Genomic DNA, 12,768 nt, shown 5'->3' with positions numbered 1-12,768 from the left:
AGCATATGGAAGTTCCCAGGCTAGGGGTCGAGTAGGAGCTGCAGCTGCCGGCCTACGCCCCAGCTCACAGCAACACCAGATCCAAACCACATCTTCGACCTACACTGCAGCTTACCGCAACGAGGGATCCTTAACCCACTGAGCAAGGCCAGGGACTGAACCCACATCCTCATGGATACTAGTAGGGTTCTTAACCCGCTGAACCATAACAGGAACTCCTTATCCCTGACTTTTATAATACTGATGTCTGAAGCTGTGGCGTGACGTTGGCAAATAGTCGCCATGTGAGAAAATTTCTGTTTTCCCCAAAGAGCAGACTAGCTACAAACTTTTTTTTTGTTTGTTTTGTTGCCTTTTTTTAGGGCAGCACACAGGGCATATGGACGTTCCCAGGCTAGGGGTTGAATCAGAGTCGCAGCTGCCAGCCTGCACCACAACCACAACACCAGATCTGAGCCTCGTCTGTGACCTACATCACAGCTCATGGCAATGCCAGATCCTTAACCAATTGAGTGAGGCCAGGAATTGAACGCACATCCTCATGGATACTAGTTGGATTCATTCCCATTGCCATAAATGTTTAACCTTCTCAAGCTTAACAGAGCTTTCTCCGTGAAATGGGTATCATATTTGTTTATTTGGAGAGCTTATTCTTCTAAAGCCTGGACTTCCTTTGGAAACTTCTTTGTAAGTAAACTACATTGGTTGCATAGCTAAGGAGGATTCAGTCAGTCGCAGCTGAATCCATAAGGCTCAAGAAGGGCACCTTCAGAGTTATTTGATCTCAGGCCATTTTTCTCAGCTCCTCCAGTGGACATCTTGCAGCAATAGAGGTTCCCCTCCACTGCCTTTTCTGTGCTTTTTTACTCACTGGTTTTGGTTCTCAGCCAAGCTCACTTCCAGTTCTGTGCACAGCCACTTTATCCCAAGGGTGGCAGCATCATTGGGAAGCTGGTCTTTTTGAACTGTTGGTTCTTATCTGGGGGCAGACAACTGTCAGGGGTGTGTGTATGTGGCTGACCAGGGAATCTGGCTGCCTGTTTTATGTATGTTTACAACATACACTTACCAGGAAACTAATTTTTCTAAATACTTTTGATTCTGAATTTTCTTTTTGCACCTCCTTGGGCATTTCATACTTTAATAAACTTGGAGCCTCAAAAATTGGAGTTCCCGTTGTGGCGCAGTGGTTAACGAATCCGATTAGGAACCATGAGGTTGCAGGTTTGGTCCCTGCCCTTGCTCAGTGGGTTAAGGATCCGGCGTTGCCATGAGCTGTGGTGTAGGTTGCAGACACGGCTTGGATCCCGAGTTGCTGTGGCTCTGGTGTAGGCTGGTATCTACACCTCCGATTGGACCCCTAGCCTGGGAAGCTTCATATGCCGTGGGAGCAGCCCAGGAAATAGCAAAAAGACCAAAAAAAAAAGAAATTGGAGTTGACCAGAAGCTCTCTTGTAACCACCCTGGATGCCCCAAATCATCCTGCATTTCTACTTCATGGAGGAGGAGAGGAGGGTGAGACAAGACTCTGCCCACCCTCCTTCCTCTAGACATCTGTCCTCTCAGGCCAGCCCAAGCCCTCAGAAAGGTCCACTCCCTAGAGGGACCTGCCAACATCCTCACAACCTATCAGCAGACTGATGCTTGGTCACTGGGATGGAAGTAAGTGGGGCATTTGCATTTCTGGGGTCTCTAGACCAGGCATTCTTTTTTTTTTTTTTTTTTTTTTGAGTTTTAGGGCTGCATTTGCAGCATATGAACACTCCCAGGCTAGGAGTTGAATTGGACCTGCAGCTGCCAGCCTACACCACAGCGACAGCAACTCGGGATCTGAGCTGCATCTGCTCACAGCAATGCCGGGTCCTTAACCCACTGAGCAAAGCCAGGGATCAAACCCATGTCCTCATGGATACTAGTCGGGTTCATTACTGCTGAGCCACAATGGGAACTCCTAGACTGGGCATTCTATCTGTAAACCTGCCCCCTATAATTATCATAGATGAGGGGAGGTTAACCAACCCAACTAATATCTATGAGTACGCAGGTTTGATCCCTGGGCTTGCTCAGTGGGTTAAGGACCCAGCATTGCCATAAGCTGCAGTGCAATTCGCAGACACAGCTCGGACCCCGAGTTGGTGTGGCTGTGGTGCAGGCTGGCAGCTACAGCTTCAATTCGACCCCTAGCCTGGGAACCTCCATGTGCTGCCAGTGCAGCCCTAAAAAGACAAAAAATATATATATATACACCATAGATGAGGCATTCCACCTAGCAGGGCTCAGGAATCATCTATTTCCACTGCCCATTCGGTAGCAGAGGAAACTAACACTCTCAAGGGGACTTTAGCAAAGGTACCTCAGCCAGGAGGCAGCAGAGATGAAATTCAAGCCCAGGGCCTTGTGCCCAGCTGGTAGTTTGGCTGCTGGCTGTCCCTGGCCTCAGCAAGAGAGTTGAAGGCACAGTCCCAAGGAAGCAACAACTAGAACACCTCCCTCTAGTGGTGAGGGAGAAAGTTTTCACTGAAGAAATTAAGGATTCTTGGTTAACTGTCAAGAGTGCCCAACAGAGACCAGCTTCTCCCACCTGATATCACAGATGATGCAGCTAAGGTGCAAACAGAAGGAACCCAGACAATTCACATAGCTATCCCAGGGAAGCTGGTTAGCTAGAAAATGTGTTCCTGTATCTTACTTTGTGTCAGGTCCTATGCTTGGTACTCAGAATGCACTGGGGAGGAAGACACATCCCTGGCTATTATGGGCTGAACTGTGTCCTCTCAAAATTCACATGCTGAAGCCCCAAAACCCAGTGCTTCAGAACTTAACATAATTTGTAGATGAGGTCTGTAAAGGGGCAGTTGGGTTAAAATGAAGCTAGTGTCCTTATAAGGAGAGGAAGGAGTTCCCTGGTGGCACAGTGGGTTAAGGATCCAGCACTGTCACTGCTGTGGCCAGGTCACTGCTGTGGCACAGGTTCAATCCCTGGCCCAGGAACTTTTGCATGATGTAGGAGCAGCCAAAGAGAGGGGGGGCAGGAAAGAAGCCCCTGGGTTACACAAGCACAGGGGAAAGGTCACGTAAGGACACAGTGAGAAGTTAGCCATCTGGAAGCCAAGGAGAGAGCCCTCAAACCAAACCCGTTGGCACCTTGATCTTGGACTTCTAGCCTCCAGAACTGTGAGAAAGTAAATTTCTGTTGTTTAAGCCACTCAGCCTGCGGTACTTGCTTCTGGCAACCCTAGCAAACTAACATCAAGAGAAAAACAATGAATAAATGTGAATAATTACAAGTCATGGAGTTGTCTTGTGGGCATGGATTAAGGATCTGGCATTGTCACTACACAGCAGCCGGGGGTCGTGGTGCAGTTTCAACTACTGGCTCAGGAATTTCAACATGCCAAAAAATAATAATAATTATTATTACAAGTCAAGTATAATGAAGCAGTAGTACCAGGAGCTGTGTGATAGATGCACTGACTCTGGAACATCAAGGGAGGGTGCCCAGGGAAATGAGTTATAGAGGCAAAGAAGCGGGTGGAAGAGGGTGCTCCATATGGGGCACCAAGGCAAGTACAAAGGCCCAGATGCAGGAGAAAGCTTGTGTCTGAGGAACAGAGAGGAAGTAGAGCTGGAGGATGGGGAGCAATGAGCAGAATCCTTGGGCTGGCAGAGCCCCCGCCAGGTCAATGTTGATAGTCAAGGTATGGAGTTTGGTCCCCCCCTACCCCCCGCCTGAGAGCCAGGGGGTGAGGGGCATCTGGAGGTGACCATAGTATAAAAAATTCCAAAGTCTGCCTTGGGTGAGTAGGGGAGGGGAGTTAGAAAGTTAGATAGTTGCAGTGGGCTCTGAGGTGATTTTGCTATGCTAGGTTTTACTAGGCTAGGTTGGGGTTTATCTGGATGTTATCTGGCAGTCTGAATACATTTAAATCGATTTGGGAAGAATCATCAGAGAGGGAAGTGTGGAAGAGCCAGGTAAGCGAGGGGTTAAGAGCCCTGAGAAGCAGGAGGGGCACCTGGCATTTGATTAATTTCCTCAGGCCTGCAGGCTTTTCAGGGACCCACAAAAAAACTTTAAGTACTAAAAGTAAAATGATTGACTCCAAAATTTTTTTTAAACTGCAGACTCAGAATTAATATGTCTAATTAAATGTCTGCACAACAGATTATTACATCAACTTCCTTTATGATAATATTTAATTTTCATAAAGATGGCTTTGCATTTGGGTTTTATTTTGTTTTGTTTGACCACATTCTTGGCATGCCTAAGTTCCCAGGCCAGGGATCAAACCCAAGCAGTAACCTGAGCCACAGCAGTGACAATGCCAAGTCCCTAACCACTAGTGGTTTCCTTCCCCTTTGTGCTATCCTTCAGCAAGTTAGGTTTCATTTGTAGGTGTGGACCCCATGTTTGCAATGGGGTCACCCCAGCTCATAAATCATAGCTTCCTCATGTGACGGCCCTCTCTGAAGGAAGGGGGAAAAATACTTCCTGGAGGGCTAGCAGCCTTCTGTCTACATCCCCTGGGCCAGCCAGATGCTCACTGAGCCGGATGCTCATCCCTAAACTAACACTAATCAACCGGAACTAGAAGGCTCCAATTCGCTTGGTTGGTTTTTGTTTTGTTTTGTTTTAAAGCCACACCTGTGGCATATGGAAGGTCCCAGGTTAGGAGTCGAATAAAGCTGCAGCCACCAGCCATAGCAAAGCTGGATCTGAGCCGCATCTGTGACTTACACCACAGCTTGTGGCAAAATCAGATCTTTAACCCACTGATCAAGGCCACATCCTCAGGAACACCATGTAGAGTTCCTGCTGAACTGCAACACGAACTCCCGACTCAATTAGCTTAAAATCATGTCTTCTCCAGAGGCTGGGTATATACCAAATAAAGTTAGGGTTCTGATAGCAAGAAAAACAAAGGAATGGTGTTGGTGGGCCACCAACAATGCCTGCCACAATCATTATTCTCAATTCACAGTTGAATAAACAGGGAGATAATGTGATATGATGAAGCTCACAGACTTAATAAGCAGTCTAGATAAGTCACTTAGAAAGAAAACCTCCAAAATTCTTCATCTTCAACTTCAGCAAATGAAGTCCCCTAAATAAAACCAAAACTCTCCTAGTTTCTCTTATCATTGCAAAGAGCCAGGGCACTGGAAAAGAGGTTGTTGCAGACTCAAGCACTTCAGGCACCATCAGCCCTCAAACTAGGCTTTCCAATGACCTCCTAATTCCCAAGGGTGGGGCTCCAAGAAACTTCCCCATTCGGAAGTCATAAACTCTCACCCTTTGAGATAGTCACAGGACACCCAATACACTTGACTCCTGCTCTTTTGACCCACAACAAACAAAAGGAGAGAGAATCCAATATCACAAAGACTCAATTGCTTCTATTTAAAACAAACACACACACAAACAAGTTGTGGCAGAGCAATTTTCTCACAGTGTGCCCTTGGGAGAAAAAGACTTAAGCATTACACCTTGTAACTGAGATATTTGGTCTATCAGAAAGGACACCAGAACTCTCTTCTGGGAAGGCTCCTGGCAGGTACTGCTGATAAATCCTTGTGCCACCAAAATTCCAAGTAATAGACTCTTGGATTAATGTGACACTCCTAAAGAAAGTACAGAATGCTGGCTGAACCTGCACATCACTTGATAACCCAAGTAAAGATTTTCTAAAAATGAAGCAGACAACATCTTTTTTTTTTTTTTTTTTTTTTTTTTTTTTTTTTGCTTTTTAGGGCCACACCAACTGCATATGGAAGTTCCCAGGCCAGGAGTCAAATCAGAGCTACAACTGCCAGCTTACACCACAGCCACAGCCACGTGGGATCTGAGCTGCATCTGCAACCTATGCCACAGCTCATGGCAACGATGGATCCTTAACCCACTGAAAGAGCCCAGGGATCAAACCCATGACCTCATGATTCCTGGTCGGATTTGTTTCTGCTGTGCCACAACAGGAACTCTGAAGCAGACAACATCTGATGAGACAGTTTTTCCAAGAATATCCGGACAAGGCCTGCTGGAGTTTTGTCGCCAAAACTTTGATGATGTCCTAACACTTCAGATGATCTCCATCTCCACGGATCTCCACAGTGCACAGACCATGTCTATGATCTTGATAACATGGATTTTAGATTTAAAAATGTCTGCATTCTCCCCCCCACTACTCCTTCCTACTTGAATGTGAATTCAATAGATTCCCAGTATGTGCACTTTTCCTCCAACATGAGACACTACGCCCAGCAAAAGGCCTTCCTGATTTAAGGGATAAATAACTGCTAGAAAACCTAACTCTTGATCAGTGATCCTTTCAGAGAAAGATCTTGATCAAAAGGGGAAATGTAATGGAAATGCTGTAAAACTGGGTTGTGATGATCGTTGTACAACTATAAATGCAGTAAAATCCACTGAGTTTAAAAGGGGGGGATGTAAAAAATTAATAAACAGAAAACTTAAATAGAGTTGGGAGACCAGAATGGAGGGGGGGAGCTCTCACACCCTACAACAGCAGAGCCCAACGGGAAGAAAGACCCCTCTTCTTTCCTGGCAAGGATTCAGCTATTAAAAAAACACTCTGTTTGCCTCCCAACTTCTTTTTCTATTAAAATATTCTCTTTCTCTTGTTGTGTGGGAACTTGCATACAGCTCATAATGGTTATAGACCCTGAATTGCAATTCTCTGCTGACCCCAAATAAACCCAGCTTTGCTGGAGGAATATCTGGCAGCCTACTTGTTTTAGGCCAACCCCAGGAAGTTTTCAAAAGTCCTAATGAGACCACAGAACCAGTCCCCCAGACTGAACTTAGTGTTAATAATCTGAACATAAGCCAAGCAAGAATTATCAATGGATGAGAATTGCTGGGGAAGAGGCTATCCATGCAGTCTCAAAGAATCACCTCACTGGAGTTCCTGTCTAGGCGCAGGGGAAACGAACCCGACTAGGAACCACGAGGTTGTGGGTTCGATCCCTGCCCTTGCTCAGTGGGTTAAGGATCCTGCGCTGCCGTGAGCTGTGGTGTAGGTTGCAGGTGAGGCTCGGATCTGGCATTGCTGTGGCTCTGGCGTAGGCGGGCAGCTACAGCTCTGATTAGACCCCTAGCCTGGGAACCTCCATATGCCAAGGGTGAGGCCCTAAAATGACAAAGACAAAGAAAAGAAAAAGAATCACCTCATAGACTATTTATTAATCAGAAGGGGGAAATGATATCTTTAAAATGGAGCAATCTGGAATTCCCATCCTGGCTCAGTGGTTACAAACCCGACTAGTATCCACGAGGATGCGGGTTTAATCCCTGGCCTTGTTCAGTGGGTTAAGGATCTGGCATTGCCATAAGCTGTGGTGTAGGTCGCAGATGCGGCTTGGATCCCACATTGCTGTGGCTGTGATATAGCCTGGCAGCTGCAGCTCCAATTCGACCCCTAGCCTAGGAACTTCCATATGTCATGGGTGCAGCTCTAAAAACAAATTAATAAAATAAAATAAAAAGGAGCAATCTGGTACAACCACCTCAACCAAATGATCAAATTAGCATCATCAATACTAGTACATGCTGATATGTATGTGTCCATGGTTTGACATCCTTAGGACATGTCACCCAAGTAATATTCCTATCCAAAACTCAAATCTAACCATAAGAAAAAATCAGACAAGTCCAAATTATGGGACTCCAAGAGTCTACCAAAATGTCAATGTCATAAAAGACCTCCTTCCCCGCAAAAAAAAGTAGGACTGTTCTGGTTTAAAGTACACTGAAAAAAGGAGTTTCTCTTGTGGCTCAGCTGAAATGAATCTAACTAGTATCCATAAAGATGCAGGTTCAATCCCTGGCATCGCTCAGTGGGTTAAGGATCTGGTGTTGCCGTGAGCTGTGGTATAGGTTACAGATGTAGCTCGGATCTGACATTGCTGTGCTGAGGTGTAGGCCAGTAGCTACAGTTCCAATTCCACCACTAGCCTTGGAACCTCCCTCCATATGCCACAGGAGATGACCCTAAAAAGCAAAAAATAAATAAATAGGTGTTCCTGTTGTGGCACAGTAGAAACAAATCCAATTACTAACCCCGAGGTTGCAAGTTCGATCCCTGGCCTTGCTTAGTGGGTTAAGGATCTGGCATTGCCCTGAGCTGTGGTGTAGGTCACAGATGCAGTCTGGATCCAGTGTTGCTGTGGCTGTGGTATAGGGTGGCAGCTGCAGCTCCAATTTAACCCCTAGCCTGGGAACCTCCATATGCCATGGGTGCGGCCCTCAAAAGCAAAAATAATAATAATGATTATAGTAAATAAATAAGTACACCAAAGAATCATGACAACAAAATACAACATGATAATTGATTGAATCATAAACTTTTCTGTTAAAAATTATAAAGGACATTATTGGAGCAATCAGGGAAATTTGAAATATTGACTGCATATCAGAGGACTGTATTACTTCAGCAGTAAAATTCCTGCACTTTATATTTAGTACGGTGATTATATAGGAGCATGTTCTTGTTAGGAGATACCTTCTGATGAATTTTGAAATGAAATGCCATGACATCTACAACTAATTCTCAAATAATTCGTATGTGTATGTGTGAATATATACATATGAAGAGAGATAAATAGATAAATCAAATGATGCAAAATGTAAACAGCTGGTGAATCTAGATGAAGAATTTCCAAGTGTTTATTAAGCTATACGTAAATTGTTTTCTGTAGGTATGAAATTTTTTTTTAGGAAAAAATCCAAATGCAAGGTGGCTTAGTCAGAACACACTTAGTTGAAGGGAGGGAAACTCAACTCCACCATCTTAGCTCACAGAATCCCTCTTGAATATGTGAAACCAGAGGCTCAAATTTTCTTTTTCTCATCTCTTCATGTTACCTTCATTCTCTCTCAGTGTCTGTAGGGAACATGACTACCGATAGCTCTCAAGCTTTATTTCCACCAAGAAGAGACTATTCCTCAGTTCCAGTCTGAAAACTCCAAAAAGGCCTGGCTAGACTTGAGTCAGTGCTCCTTCTCACCCTGACCAATTACCTGTGGCCAGAAGGACATGATTAATCAGAAAATATTAGCTTCCTTAGGAATCTTATGATTGGGATGGGAGAAGCATCTCCCATAGGAAAAGGGGGAAGGGACAGAAAGAATAGTAGGTGTCAGCACATAGTAGATATAATCAGCACCCACTGAACAAGGATTGATGAATACTTAAGGAGAGAAATTGTGCCAGGTTCTGGAGGTACGGCAGAGACACAGCCCCTGCCCTCATGGTGCCTTCTAACAGAGGAGACAGGCAATAAATTGATACTCATCCAAACTGCTAATTAAACAAATGGGCAAAGGATATGAACAGACACTCAAAGAAGAACACCAAATGATGAATAAACATATACAAATGTGCTCAGTCTCACTTCAAATGGGAAAAAATAAAAACAAATGAAATACAAATAATGATGATACAAACAATAGAACAATACAAATTATCAGAAAATACACATGAAAATAAAGAGATGTAACTTCATTTCCATCAGATTTGCAAAATTTTTCAAGTTTGAGTTTTTCGTTTGTTTTATGCTGCACCCACAGCATATGGAAGTTCTCAGGGCAGGGACTGAATCTGAGCTGTAGCTGCAACCTATGCCACAGCTGTGGCAATGCTAGATCCTTTAACTCACTGTGCCAGGCTAGGGATTGAACCAGTGCCTCTATAGCGACTCAAGCCTCTGCAGCGACTCAAGCCTCTGCATTCGGGTTCCTAACCCACTGCACCACAGTGGGAACTCCCTTTTTTTAATTTTTATAAAAAAATTTTAAGTTTGATAATGCCTTATGTTGGCAAGGATATGGTGAAATAGGAACTCAGTATATTTCTAGAATGGATTATAAGTTAGGACAGCCACTTTGGAAAACAATTCGGTAATATCGAATAAGGTTGAAGACGCACAAATAGAATTGACTAAGCAATTCCATTCTTCAGGATATACTTTAGAAAAGCTCTCACAAATGTGCTCAAGGAGATACATATAAGAACCTTCATTACATCACTGTTTGTAAAAACAACAACCAAAAAAAAAAAAAATTTGATAGTCAGCCCAACCAACAACAGTATAAAAAGTAAATGGTGACATATTCATTCAATGAAATTCTACACAATAGTTAAGAATGAATGAACTAGATCTTCATGTATCAACACAGGTAAATCTCGAAAATGTCACGCTGGATTAAAAAAAAAAAGGCAACAGTGGTATATTACCACTTACATAAATTGTTAAAACACACAAACAACTTTGATATATAATGAAAATATAAAAACTGATCAAAGAAATATTGGGACATGGGGAAGTCATTCTCACTTACACATGAGTTACCTTGAATTTCATGCTAACTAAAACAGCTTGCTTGTGGCCTACCAAACATACTGTACATCTACTTTAATTATTAAAGAAAAGGATGCATTGACAAGAGGTTTAAAAAAAAAAAGTCCATGTTAAAGATTAAATGCTTCCCTCCCTGGGACTCCTCTGACGATAAGACTCCTTGCCCAGGTGCCAAGGCCATACTGACTCACTGTGTATGTGCTGATCTGGCCCTTTAAAACCTTGGAGGAATATATCCCTGACCTGTTTGATGTTCTTTGTTCTGTCAAAATACAAACTATGCTGAAAACTATGCTTCTACAGAGCAGTTCCTCAGAGTAATCTGAGAGGCTATCTTCCAGGCCATAGTCCTCAATTTGGCTCAAATAAAACTCTGCCCTCTTCCTATTATAGATTTTATTTTTTTAGGGCCACACTCGTGGCACATGGAAGTCCCCAGGCTGGGGGTCGAATCGCAGATCAGAGCTGCAGCTGCCAGCCTATGCCATAGCAACACCAGATCTGAGCTGCATCTGCAAGTCATGCTAGCTTGTGGCAACATCAGATCCTTAACCCACTGAGCAAGGCCAGGGATCAAGCCCACATCCTCATGGATGCTAGTCAGGTTCTTATTCCCCTGAGCCACAACAGGAACTCCATATTATAGATTTTTTTATTATTTTTGTCAACAAAACATAAATGGCAATGGTACCCATCACCTTCTAAGCAATGGTCACTTCCTGAGGTAGGAGTAGCATCTCAGTTATGTTTGCATTTTTTTTAGTAAAAAAAAAAGACAAAACAGAAAAACATGGCGAAATATTAACTATCAAGTATTGGAGGTCAATACATGGGTATCTGAACAGGTTTGAAGTATTTAATAATTTTAAAATTTAAAGCCATTGAGCCAATTAATTAGAAAACTATTAACAACTCAAGAGCTTGTCTACGTCTGTGAAACTGAAACAATCCTAAAATCCAACTGAGGATGCATGTGAGAGACTTCAGAGCCAAACCCTTGAGTTTCATTTCTTTTTCAAAAGAAGAGTCCGATAAAGTCAGTGGACCTAAGTTCCAGCAACAGTACAGGGGGATCCAGGATATTTAAAGCATGGTTTTGCAATCACACAGACCTGCTGCATCATATATTCACTACATGATCTTGGGGAAGTCACTTCCTCTCTCCAGGCTTCAGTTTTCTCTTTTTTGAGAAAAGCTGACAAGCTTATGGCAATAAGCTGACAAGGTGGCAGACAGCTCAAGCCAGCCAGGGAAGGTGGCAGATCTGAGAAACTAGCCCTGTGGCTACCAGAAGAGGACGAGGTAAGGATGTGGACAATGGCAGCCCAGAACAGAGGAGGACAGAGCCCTATCAAAGTTTGCAGACAGAAGCTTTCTTCTTCCCCATCTTGCCTTAGCAGAACTTGGCCAGCCCTATAGCTGCCACCATACCCTTGCTGCAGCCTGAGCAGTCACTGGCTAGAAAGGGGTAGCTTAAAGCCTCTGGGTTGAGGGTAGAGAGGGTTAAAAACAACTACAGGGCAGTGAACTGGCTTGTAGCTTAGCCTCTCTTCCACTACTTCTCTTCCCTCTCCTGATACCCTAGGCACTAGGTTATGGCAGCTTTTAGTAAGAGTCTTACCTGGGCAGAGAGAGGAGTAGGCAGATTCTCCAGCAATGCACTTGTCTGCTCAGGAAAGTACGAACCATGGGGTACAGATCCTATACTAAAGAGTCTCCTTCAAAATTCAACAGGAAAAGTTCAAGCTACAGTTGGGCTTTGCCCTCTTCCCCATGCACTCAGTCCTGGCTCCAAAGAAAGAGGAGCTCACAAGGGCAGATAAGAGACAGCAGAGGGACACACACCCAACAAGAGAAAGACAACATACAGGGTGACCTTATCCAGACACAGCAGAGTTAATGGACTAGGCAGGACAGGAAATGAAAATACACATTTTAATCATTATTCTAAAATGGAAAAGAGAGGATTGGGGAAACATGAAGGAGGAACAAGAAGTTGTACAGAAAACCAACTATAGAGCCAGATATGGAAAATGCTGTAGATGGAATAAAGACCTCAAAGGCTGGGGTGAATAAGAGTGGATGTAACCCAAGACCAAATAAGCAAGTATGAAGATCAGGTTAAGAAAATTTTCTAGGAGTTCCCATCGTGGCGCAGAGGTTAACGAATCCGACTAGGAACCATGAGGTTGCGGGTTCGGTCCCTGCCCTTGCTCAGTGGGTTAACGATCCAGCATTGCCGTGAGCTGTGGTGTAGGTCGCAGGCGCGGCTCGGATCCTGCGTTGCTGTGGCTCTGGCTTAGGCTGGGGGCTACAGCTCCGATTGAACCCCTAGCCTGGGAACCTCCATATGCCATGGGAGCGGCCCAAAGAAATAGCAAAAAGACAAAAAAA

This window comes from Sus scrofa, chromosome 2 (assembly GCF_054392235.1).
Source record: "Sus scrofa isolate SSC_HxYL_T2T_F1_AM1 chromosome 2, Sscrofa_HxYL_maternal_Yorkshire_Landrace_v2.0, whole genome shotgun sequence".
Lineage (NCBI taxonomy): Eukaryota > Metazoa > Chordata > Mammalia > Artiodactyla > Suidae > Sus > Sus scrofa.
Note: the sequence above shows the minus strand (reverse complement) of the source record.